The following is an 11775-nucleotide window of genomic DNA, read 5'->3' on the forward strand; positions in this document are numbered from 1 at the left end:
TGCAATTTGTGATATTGTCACAGTGACTTGATTTTGATGCAATTTTACTTTTTTTGTTACAAGCAACAGCCATTGACATTTCTCTACCTAATTCATGTCATCATTATACATAGTTACATTTATAACTATTACATGAACATACTATTTATACAAGAGAAGATGGGGAATCAAAGCCAATGTTTTCCTGTGAAGGATGCAAAACCAGAAGCACATTTTCTCTTAAACAGATGGGATCAAACAGTGTAGGTTAATGTGTATTTTCAGTAATGTCTGTCCTTATTCTACCCTGTGGAACCCTTCATTTTTAACACCTTGAAGTGCATTTTGAGGGCACCTGGAAAGTAAGCAGACTGCCTTATAGAAGCCAGATATTCTTTGTTTCAGGTTAATAGGGATCCACAGATTTGCACCTTTTCCTCACAGAATTCTTTGTTTTCAAAGTCCGTAGTTAAAATTTTCTGCTCTTCCATTTGCACAATGTCCTTTCACTACAGTTTTACTGGTAGTTCACCAATGTAAAGATAGCTTGGGCTGTTCCTTACAGATAGTTCTTTCAATCTCATGAAGAAATAAAATGATTTTCCAGCCTGGCTTCAGTTCCCAGGAAATGAGGTGCAGTTCCCAAAGAATATGTTCCGTGAAAATCACCATAACTCACACCATGGTATATTGGCAGTCTTCCTTAAAGAGGCTAAGCACTATCTGACCTGAGTCACATTCTCACCCTGAGGAGTACTTCTCTAGAAAAAAATCTTATGTACTATGGGATACTTCTAAAGCTCTCCTTCATTTTTTTCCCCCCAATTTATTCATCCCTATTAAAAATTCATTACAGTACATGTTGAGTGATTATTCCTTCAGAAAGAAATAGCACTGGCTTTTCAGATGCAAGTGTAGCCATTATCAGGGCAAGAAACTGTTTTATATTCAAAAGATATTTGCATTTACATACACAGCTTAATCTAATTTAGGTAGCTAAGCATTAGCTGTTACAGTTCAAACTAATTACCTTAGGCTCCGAAATATGTGTGTTGAATCATCCTTGGGAATTACCTATATCTCTCCACTGACCAAAATAAATTTTTAGGTGTGCAAATTAGATGAGATAAATCCTATGCAGTTTGTTTAGACTGTTAAGTGCTGATAGTCATAGGTCAGTTCCCCTGTGTCCCAAAACACTGGGGCATAAGACAACTCTGATGCTGATAGCATTTAGATAAATTCGCCTGCACTGACATGACATGACTGTGCAGAGTGTTAACGCATTCAGCCTCTCAGGTGGCTTACTAGCCTGTAGGCATATTCCTGCACTTCTAACACATTTACTTTGAGACCAGAACTGGTTTGCACTATCCTGGTTTGGATTGTAGATATAGTTGTAGTGAAAAAGATGTCTAATTTGATCCCATCTGGGCAGTGAACTAGGTGTAAAGGCAGCTTCATTTGAACATACAGACAGATATAAAAGTATCCAGCCTTTATTTGACTGCATATGAGGACTTTTGGGATCCCATTTAAGACTACATTCAAAGGATACATTACAATTTTCCTTTACTGTTTGGATCCAGACCTTTCTTTCAAGGATTTCAGTGGAAGCTTTCTATACTGATGAAAGCATATTCTTGCCCATGTCAGGAGAGAGCTTGTCAGGAGATTAGGGATTGGGTTCTTGTATATCCAGTTTGAAAATAACTTTTGCAGCCAAGCATTTCAAATTGAATTGGCTGGTTCACTATTCCCCTGTTTTCATATACTAACATTTGCCAGCAATGAAAATAATCTTATTTATTGTTTTTGACTACACTTCTTTTTCTCCTGGATATAAAATATAATGTGTTTGTTTTGTTTTGTTTTAAAAATCCCCCCAAGTCCCCCCAAAACAGAAGAGAAGGATCAGACTAATGAAAATACAGTTTTTCCCTTACCTGTCCTCAAAGTATCATCCAGACCCTTGGCTGAACCTTCTGTTATCTGTGTTGAAAGCATGGAGATTATCAGGCTGGTCAGTCTGTCCATGTAGAGTATTACTGGTAGGAAAGCATTTGGGGATCCCCTATTTACTGTACAGATCTGGGCTCCTAACAAGAGAAAATTCCAATCAGCGGGAGGGTTCTTTTATATAATGAATTATTTGAAGAACTTTGACACTGATATCTTTCCTCACTACCTTAAACTCATTTTCTTCTTTTCTCCTAAATGAGACTTCTGACTGTGTCTTGATGCCCCCTTAACCATCCAAATCTCAAATACCTGTCTTAGCTTCTCAATCCTAAAGTCTGTCCTATCTTCATTGCTCCCTTAGATTTTCTGGATCTCTCCTATCTTATCAACTCCTGGTTTCCTTCTGTTCCCAAAGATGCTCCTCAGTTTCAGGTCCCACAAACAACCATTGGCCTCTCACTACAATCTTTTAACCTTGACTTCAGCTATTACTGAATACTGTTCACACACAGGCTGAGCTTTTCTGTTATTCCCTTACAGCCAACAGGGTTGGCAGAAAGCAAATAATCAACAATAATGGCTCAACAGAATAAACATTTTCTCTTTCCATAAGAGGCAGCTACCATCCTTTCTCTCTCCTTCACCTTTTCCACGCTGTAGTTTAGTTTCCTTTCTTTGCTTTGTTCAACAGATGATTACAGCGTCATTAGCCATATGGGCTACGATAGCATTATCTGCAGATCTTATCCAGGGTAGAATTGCAGTAATATACCTCTTATGGAGGCACTAGAACTCAGTTGCTTACGCTCCTTATTTTATTGTTGCAAGAGTCCCTAGTCTGTTTTTCACCTTGGCAGACTAACACTCTCCAGACTGTTTCCCAGGTGTAATTCAGGGGTTTAGCATAGGCTAAATACACAGTTTGAATGCATCCAGATTTCTAGGGAGGACGCTAAGAGAGTTTCACAGAATGAATACAACCATGCCATGTTTGGGGACCAGAGGGGAGGCCCTAGCATTATTTTCTTCACTGTTACAGCTATAGTTAAAATTCTTCACCTTCCCTGTTCCAATTCTGTTCTAAAATTAGTCCAGTGATATCTTTGCACTTACAAATGCGATGCCCTAATGTTCTGTGGATGTATACCAATATGGTTCTACTCATGTATGGGGGAGTTCCACCAGTGCCATAGTTGTAAGTTATAGGATTGTATGTGGATATGCTCACTGTTCGGTGTTTTTCTGAAGCCTGGGTTCAGTGACTGTGTGAGAATCTGTTTTCATTAATTAAATAATAGGTTACCAGAAAAACTTGAAAATATGGCTCTTGAGGCCTTAGTTTTAGAAACATCTTGTTTCTTATTTGTATATTCTAGACCCCATAACATTTTTAATAAGAACAAAAAGTGTTTCATACATAACATTAAATATTTTTTCATGACTTTTAAAAAAGTGATAAAGTTTTGTACCAGCACAATTTACTAGATTTATCCAATGTGTTTTAACTTACCATTCAAGCACATGTCCAAAGCACTGCTGACTCAACCAGCATATGTATATATGCTTGTTCTTCTGGAGTTAAGATTAGATCATTTTCTGTTAGAACTCTATAGTACTTCAGCTGCCCAAAACAGTAATGATGTGGCCCACCTGCTCAGTTGTGTTCATACTAAAATTATTTGTTCTGCTAAATAATCCCACATTACCCACTGTGCTGGGCAGCAGAACTTTGGAATAGAGCACTTTTTATTGTGCGATGTGTTTGATATTTACTCAGTTGCACTTTTTTATATATATACTTTGTGACTTTCAGAAGATAAGTTGACTTTTTTTTTTTTTCCCCCTATCAAATGGCATTTTTTTTCAATGACAATAACATGTATTTCTGAGCTGAGATTTTTGACTTCAGAATGATTTCAGACATGGGCAGTCTGTAAATTGTCAGCTTAGTTCCTCCTCTTTTCCCTTCATTTTTCTTCAATGATCACCCACATTAGAAGGTTCTCAGGTTTCCATCTGTTGTGAAACAACTAGGTTTTCCCAGTAACAAGGTGGATAAAGTCAAAAGAAGCTTGCTTCAGGCAGGATCCAGTCCACATCTGCTAGGGTAGATGGCTTACAGCAGCATTCACTCATTCTGTTAAGGTAATCCTCCTGTATGATGCCAGCAGATTTTGTGCCTTCACTAGCATCCAAGGCATGCATCAAATATCCTCCTTTGACAAGCTGTAGAAACAGAATTATGATGGACTGCAAGAAATCTCCAGTATTTGGTCTAGTGACTTTTGTTTTTGTTTGGGTCTTGTGTGGTCAAAAGATCTGAAAACAATATTGTCTCAAGAGTTTACAGAGGAGAAGGAAGGAGAATATTAAATATGTGTTATATATATGGGAAGACATAGGTCTTCATGGAGTTGTGTGTGTAAGGTGGAGGTGAGCCATAGTTCTCACTGTGGGGGAAGACTCCTCTAAATATGTATGTGGAAGTAGCTTAGCAAGTTGGTACTGCCCCTTCTGACTGCAATCCTTAGTAGCACAGATTTAATTTGGGATAGCAAGTCCAGGATACAAGTCTCTGCAGTGGTGTTTTTCTGTATGTTCATTCATACTACAGTGAGCTGCTTCAGCTGTTTTTACACGAACCCAGAGAACTGCCAGACGTGCTCTTCAACCCTGTGTATGTAGAAATATTTACGAGGGAGGACACAAATGTGAGGTGAACAGAGCAGCTGTAGTAGCACTCCCCTCCAAACCCTTTCTCCTTCAGAAGAGGCAGTAGCGTTGCATACAAGATCTTCACAGCAAATAGGAATGACTCTAAACCTGAATCCATGAGGTTCTGGATTCATCTGCCACTTTGAACACATGGCAAAGACACAGCAGGGAAGTAACATAATATGCTCATCATACAGCATATGTGCACAGTCTGCTGCTGCCTTCGCTCCCTTTTTCCCAGAGTGTCACAGGCTGCTGCAGATCACTAAAGCCTTAGGTAAAGGCATAACTCTTAGTTTAGAGGACCAGCAATGGGAAGACTAAATTTCTGGAGTGTGTCTCCAAAATCCCTTTTAGGATTCAGTCTTCAAGACATAATGCTAGTCTGAACATCCTAAAACAAAGCTCAAAACTTCAATACTAGGATGCAACAGGCCATGATGATCCTGGCAATATTTGAAATGGTGGTGCCTTGTTAGTCCTGCTTTCTGACTGTCATGCTGATGTCTGTTTTCACATTCAGTAGTTCAGCTGTTGCCTTGCAAGAATGCAGAGGATTTTTTGTTTGGTTTCTTTCTTTTTTTTTTTTTTTTTTTAAGGTTATATCTGTTTCCTTACTGTTGAGGTCCAGCTGTATGGACTAGGATAGCATACTGTAAGCACTGATGTCTTTTAATGGTGATGTTCACTAAAAAGGGAGAAGATAGTTGTCTGTTCCCACTGTAATGACTTCAAAATGTTTAAATCTAGGCTCATGTTCTTGCTGATGTCCATAGTTCACCTGTGCTTGTTTAGGAGAGCCTGAAATATAATAGAATGCTGACTTTTGCAACTTATACGATCACAGAAACCATGTTCCAGAGCTTATATGACACAGGAATCCTATGAATTCTTCCTCTTTGGGTGAAATTCCCTGTTATCTTGATGATTTTGCTGATACAGACTTTGTCTGGATCTGCAAGAAATCATCTGTATCTTGGCATGCCCATTGTATATTTGCCTGCTCAAAACAACTTACTGACTGGTAGCAGTCTGGGTTTGTGATAATGTGTAACGTGATTACTGAAAGGAAGGACATTATTTTTATGTGAATGGCTCTGTAGAAGGGGCAACTGACTCTAAAGTCTTAGTTCTGGTCTGCAGGTGCATAAAACTAAGGGTTTTTTTTCTTCTTGTACCCAACCCTACTTTCCAAGTTGAGGAGGGTGTTTTGGCACATGGATATGTGTCAGACCTGTGAAACAATAGGACAAAGGCTTGAAGAACTCCACGTGGGCCAGCAGCACTGGTTATCCACATGTGGTCATTCTGCAAGAGAGAGCATGGTTTAGAAGGGGAGAAATGTGAGCCAGAGCACAGCGGCTACTCTAGGGGAGAGTAAAATACGGAAATATCCTGTAAGAAACAGAAAAGTCAAGAGGAAATGCTGTACATATCCAATATTTCCTTCACAATATAATATGAAATTCATCCAGTAGTACATACAGTAAAAATTCAGAGACATAAATCCAAAATCTCCTTAAGGTAATGTAGACCATTAACAGTAACAAGAACAGTTCTCAGATTTACAACATAGATCACAATTATCCAATTGAACCATCTGTACTGATATGTATAGGTATGTCTTTGTAAGTAGGCCAACTGAAATCAATGGAAATTCTTTTAGTGGACAATACTACTTGTTTAAAATAGTGAAGGAGACAAAGAATGATAAATATACAGTAAACTTGACTTGAATATACAGTAATATGAAAAGCTTTTAATTGATGAGATCAAACTCTTAAAAGAAGTATGTAATTGTTGAGTAGTATATTATTGAAATTCCAGAATGATTTTTCTGGTGTTTCTGTTTGTCTGTTTTTCATTCAGTCATGGTTTTGTTTTTCAATTCTGGACAGAATAATTGTTTTAATTGTATGTTAATAAAATCAAATTAATTTTGAGCCTACTCTACCCAATACTGTTGCAAAATAATCAGACACAGAGTCTAACCAAATCCCAGTCTAACCAAAAAAAACCAAAACCCACCCCCAAATTCAAAGAAATGTATCAGTCAACCATCTGATATAAGAATATTAAAAGTATGGCTTAAACTGCAACATAAGTAAAGCTCACTATATAGGCACAACAAGGGTCCAGTTGTGTTCTTTAACATGCTCCCTGTTGTCCTTGAGGTTTGACGTCAGGTGTCTAATTTCGATTTTTCATGTTTTCATGGGTTTGAATACAGTTCTTTTAATGCAGCTTTTTGTCTATAATGTATGTTGTTAAGAAACAGCATATTTTTGTGTTTTGGTAAAGAAAGAGTACAATTAAGTGATTTATCATGAAAATTAAGTATTAATTGCTTCAATTTAGACTTCTCCATTGTAAAAAAAAAAAAAAAAAAAAAGATGAGAATCTAAAATCTGATATACAAGAGTAACATCATATGATAGTTGTACTGTTTATCAAATTAATCAATAGAGAAATATGTGATGAACAGAAATGTTTTATTTGCTTATGAGCTTTCTGTAGAACACAAGCCAAATTCTGATATGTTCTCTGACTCTGAGTAGTGGGCTTGTTCACCAAAAGTGAAAGGTAAGACTTATGAGATATAGCACAATTTAATACAGACTGAATACTGAAAGTCAGTCTATATTGGCACAGTATTACCTCTGTTGTTTTCCTTTGAAATTGCAACACTTTCTCAGCTACTTCATTATTGCTGTTTCTCCATGTAACTGCTGCATAAAATTCATCTATCAAAGAAAAAATTAAAATTCCCAAAGACTTGAATAGGGTTGAGATTTTACTCTGGGAATTGGAATTCTTGGTATTAATCTATTAGGACTTTTTAAAAAAAAAAAAATTTTGAATTCTTGATACTAATCTATTTGGATTTTTAATTAAAATGTATAAAAAGACTAAAATAAAAAATAGCATTTCTCTATTTTCTACAGTAGCTACATATCTGTATGTCTTTTTCCACCATGTTAGAAGACTCTTGTGCAATCCGTTTTACACAAAACTTGCCCTCCAGGTCAAAGTGGAATTCTACTTCTGACCTGACCAGGAATGAGTCAATATGGATAGATAAAAACACAAAAGCAGAAGACAAAGTATAGCAGCTTTACAACAAATAATAAAAGTACAATACCTTCCATCACAAATAGATATATTCCAAAAGGATGCGAAGATAGAACTTTCTTATAAATATCAGAAGATTAGTGTTTTCAAGATGATGTGTTACAGTTACAATGAAAGTCAACCTTGTTTGGGCAACATTTGTGTGTTGGACACGTGTGCCTGCCCCCCCCCCCCCCCCCCCGCCCTCAATACGCACTTACATGTATACACAGAAATACCACAAGGGATACCAGTTTCCAATGCAAAAAGCAATTATCAATGGCATGATTTGGAGAAAAAAATGTTTACATTGTTTAAATTATTTTTACCATGATGAATCACATGATAATAAGGACCATTTTATAAGCAGCTATAGAAATAAAACAAAATTGCTCTAAGTCACTTTATAATTGCATGGAAATTGTTTCCATTTAAGGAGGACGCATAAGACTCATAGGTTTTTTTCACCTCACCTGTAAATATAAATGTAAATTGCACCAGATCCAATTTAAAATTGTCTGATAAATATGTAGGAAAATACTGAATATTTGCATGCCTTTGAGGTATGTGTGTGAGGTATAGAGAGCACTATGAACTTCAAATATCTAAAAGGAGCTAAATCTCATGCCTTGGCTCTGTTTCTCCTATGGGAAACAGAAACTCCTAGCCCGGTTATCTCTGAGGATAATTCTTAAGATGACGTATAAAATAGACAGGAGGAGAGCTAAGATGTTGTCTCAGATGAGTAGGGGAAAATGACCTCTGGAGCTGCCTCAGTCTAACATGGTCTCAATAATCTTCTAAGTTCTTGCTATGCAAAGATTAGAAACAGATAACTTACATGAATATTTAGACAGGAAACTTAATTTTTAGATGACTAGTTTGGTGAGTCTCAGCTAATTCATCCTACCTGTCTCAGCCTCTTTTGCAAAATATCCCGAGATTATATACATATATGATCTATCTGTCAGGGACAGATTCAAGAATCAACACAACTATTTTCAAAGCAATCTTACGCTACTTCTCCATAGATAGCAATGTAGAGAAATTGTGATCAGATTAAGCACCTAGTGTTGAATCTTTTCAACTTGTATTCATTTCCTTTATGCAGTACACTCCATTTTCCTGGGATATTGCACCCTCTAAATGTGTCTCATGCTACTGACTGAGATCTCTCAGACAATCAAGATGGAAGGATGATTTCCCATGCTTTCCTGAGTGGTTCTAGAAAGTGAACTGAAGGGGATTCGTGATGGTAATGGTCACAGTGAGAAATGGGCCAGATGCATCCTGAGTGTGACACCATTGACTTCACTGCCTCTGATTTTCTTATAAAGGAATAATGCTGCTCAGATAGGGGCAACTTGGAAAAAGCCTGGAACAATGTAGATGGTAACATAACTGATAAATACTTAATGATAATTGTACAATAATCTGATGTGTTTACAAAAGTTTCATAGAAACACAGATTTGCTTTTATAAAACCCAGAGCACCTCAACTCAGTAACATTTGTGGGTGCTTAAGAGACAAATTTAAACCATCAATATCAGGCTCTCTCACCAGATGGTTTAGAGCACCTACTTCCTCTGAAATGGAAAGAGTTAGGCCCAGGGAAATATATCAGAACCAACTTAGAATAGCTACTGTTGGCATCTAGCACAGCTGGAAATTACTTATGCTTTGCAGACAGCAGTATAGAGCTAAGTTTAAATGAACTAACTTTGTTTTTTTTGCAGCAGAGGAGCTGATTTTCCAGCCTGAGAGGAGCTCCATATTGCCAAGGCCAGACTGCTTCCAGTACCTGACCTGGTTCTTTTGAAGCATGCTCCATTCTTATGAGGGGGATTCCTGGGAGAACTGACCTGTGGCCAAGCAAGAGAATCCAGCAGCATGTTTATTAACTACAAACATACGGATCAGAAGTATTTCCTCCTGTTGCCAAAGAGTGCCTCAGCCATAAGTGCTCAGATCTATTGGGAAAATATAAAACCCTTTGGCTGTGTCACCATAACAGCTTAGTTTGTGCTCTCAGACTCCAGAAAATGTTATTCATGCTTCCCTGTGTCCATACATAAAAGACTATTCAGGCCTATGTCTGGTGCTTGATATCTGGTCTTCAGGGAAAATTGGGGTAGTACTCAGATTAGACTTCTGGCATTCCACCTAGCATGGAATTTAGCATTTCCTGAACAGGAGCATTTCTAAATCTTGCTTTGTTCACATGAAAGCTAGTCATACAGTCAATACCTTTGTTTTTCTTAAAGACAGCAAATCAAACTGCTTGAAAATAACCTCCTCATCACCCATCCTTCCCTCTTGATTCCAGAAATAACTCAGTAGTGAATGAAAGTTCTTGAAAGCGGTATAATTTCACACCTACTGAATCACTATTTTCTGACAATGTCGCATGATAATTTTTGAATAGCTTGTTACTTTAAAATACTTTGTATACATTTGTGTGAGTTTGATCTCTTCTACTTCTAAAAGGCTGTCAAGGAAACCTGACAGTGATCTAATGTAGAGTTAGAAAGGGGAGAAGTGAATCAACAGTACAAAATCCTTTGCTGTCTGGCTGGGCTGAGCACTCTGTAAGATTTTGAGATGCTTGAAGAAGAACCCTCCCAGGTGCTCAACGTGGCATTTTACTCTTTGAAGAGGTAGGTAGGGCAATCAGCAACTGCTAGTTCCTTGTAATCCTGAAACACACACAGAATCTACTAAAACTCTACATCTCTTGTAAAAAGACTAGACTTTAGCTCTTAAAATGACTGGGGAATTAGGCTCATATAACTGTTTATGATTAGCTGCAATGCCTTCAAGTTGTAACCCTGAAGCCATTAACAGAGTTTTTCTTGCCAATGGCTTTCTTGAAAAAAATGCTAAAATCAGGGAGAAATGGAAGATGAAGGAAAAGGGAGGAAATATCTTCCTGCTAGGAAAGAGGAGGAAAAAAAAAAAAAAAAGGAGCAATACAAGAACGATATGAAGTTTAGAGATCTATTGATGAAAAGAAGTAATGACACATACACAGACCTATCAAACTAACAAAAAGGTTGCTCTGAGAAATTGCATATGCTAGAAGATTCCTTGTGCAAAGCTTGCCTGTCAGATATTACTTTTAACATATGCTACCTGAATCACAAAATAGAACTTCTTTGTACAAGATTAGGGTGACTATGGGTCCTAGCTTTGCAATAAGCACTATATTCAATGAAAAGATCTGCCTAAAGTTACATAAGAAACTTTATTCTCTCTTTTCTATTGCCTTGGCTGTCAGACAAAACCACTTGCCTTCAATTAGGGTCTTCTAGATCATAGCAGGTTTTGCACAAAAAAAAAAAATCAAAAGCGAGATATTTTTACTCCCCGAACACAAGTTTTGTTTGACCGAAACCATCTGTGACCTTGTGTTGAATTCATTGTATTGGTAGATAATCTGATATGTAAGAAAAGAAAATGATGTAACAACCCAGAGAAAAAAAAAAAAAAACTTTCCTACCAGAACCAAAACATTTGCTTTGACAATTTCTAATTAAAAAATATCTTTCATAGACTCATAGACTCATAGACTCATAGACTCATAGAATCATAGAATCATAGAATGGTTTGGATTGGAAGGGACCTCAAAGATCATCTAGTTCCAACCCCTCTGCCATTGGCAGGGACACCCTCCACTAGACCACGTTGCCCAAAGCCTCATCCAACCTGGTCTTAAACACTTCCAGGGAGGGGGCATGCACAACTTCTTTGGGCGACCTGTTCTGGTGCCTCACCACTCTCACAGTAAAGAATTTCTTCCTCACATCTAGTCTAAATCTATCCTCTTTTAGTATAAACCCATTACCCCTTGTCCTGTCACTACAGTCCCTGATAAACAGTCCCTCACCAGCTTTCCTGCAGGCCCCTTCAGGTACTGGAAAGCCACAATTACATCTCCCTGGAGCCTTCTTTTCTCCAGGCTGAACAACCCCAACTCTCTCAGCCTATCCTCATAGGAGAGGTGCTCC

This window comes from Balearica regulorum, chromosome 3, assembly GCF_011004875.1.
Source record: "Balearica regulorum gibbericeps isolate bBalReg1 chromosome 3, bBalReg1.pri, whole genome shotgun sequence".
NCBI classification, from domain to species: Eukaryota; Metazoa; Chordata; class Aves; order Gruiformes; family Gruidae; genus Balearica; species Balearica regulorum.